General features: G+C 41.4%; 1 non-coding gene across 1 annotated transcript; it reads right to left on the reverse strand.

Moving 5' to 3' along the window:
* Positions 1-248: 248 nt before the first annotated feature.
* Positions 249-320, reverse strand: TRNAC-ACA (transfer RNA cysteine (anticodon ACA)). Its single transcript has one exon. It is a non-coding gene; the product is annotated as a tRNA-Cys (tRNA).
* Positions 321-1,054: the final 734 nt, after the last annotated feature.

Consider the following 1,054-nt stretch of genomic DNA (forward strand, 5'->3'; position numbering starts at 1 on the left):
GGCACTGAAGAACTCAAGTAGAGATGAGATGAGAGATCTTATTAAATATGGTCTTGGTGAATGTAGATTTAGCAGAATAATATCTTTGGAGTTTTAAGTGGAAAGGTGAAAGTGAAAGTGAAGTCGCTCAGTCGTGTCCGACTCTTTGAGCCGACCTGGTGGACTGTAGCCTCCCAGGCTCCTCTGTCCATGGGATTTTCCAGGCAATAGTACTGAAGTGGATTGCCATTTCCTTCTCCAGGGGATTTTTCCCAACCCAGGGATCGAACCCGGGTCTTCTGCATTGTAGACAGACGCTTTACCATCTGAGCCACCAGGGAAGTCACCAGTGGAAAGCCACCAGTGGAAAGGTAGTAACATTCAATTATACTGATGATGTATATTAACATAAGAACACTGCCTTACTGCTTTCTGTATTGGTCAGCACAAGGTGAAATTTGATCACAGGTACAGATCAAATGTGAGTTCTACAATTTTAAAATTGAACAATGATAAAACAGAGAATACAAAGAAAGATGGCCAAGATGATACAGAATTTGGAAAGCATGTCATGACTATGCATTCATGTGATAACTTCATCTAGCTCCCTGTCAGATATTGGAATTGCAAGGACCAATAGGACAAACATAGCTCCTACCTTAGAGAAGAAATGAGAAGGCAGAGAATTGAAAACCACAGTGAAGTGACTAATGTTCTGGGAGAGAAAGCAGAGACAATAGTGAGAGCATGCAGAAAGGAGTTTAATCAAATTTTGGATCAGAAGAGGTGGAGAGATGAAGAAGTGAAAGAAAAGCATGAATGATTCTCTGTAGAAGGCTTAGCAGATCAGAAAAAGCATGATGTTAGGAGGAACTGAAAGTAAGAAGTTTGTTGAGCAATGTTAATGGAGTAGAGGGAAAAAATAAAGCAGAAAGTGTGGTGAGGTCAGATACTGAGAGTTCTATTAATATCAGCCAAGCACTGGAGCTTGCATTTAATCCTAGAACAATGGAACAGGCCTTGGGACTCAACCCCAGTGACTGGTGCCCACACTGTAGTCTAACCAGATAACAAC

Source organism: Dama dama, chromosome 5, assembly GCF_033118175.1.
Source record: "Dama dama isolate Ldn47 chromosome 5, ASM3311817v1, whole genome shotgun sequence".
NCBI classification, from domain to species: Eukaryota; Metazoa; Chordata; class Mammalia; order Artiodactyla; family Cervidae; genus Dama; species Dama dama.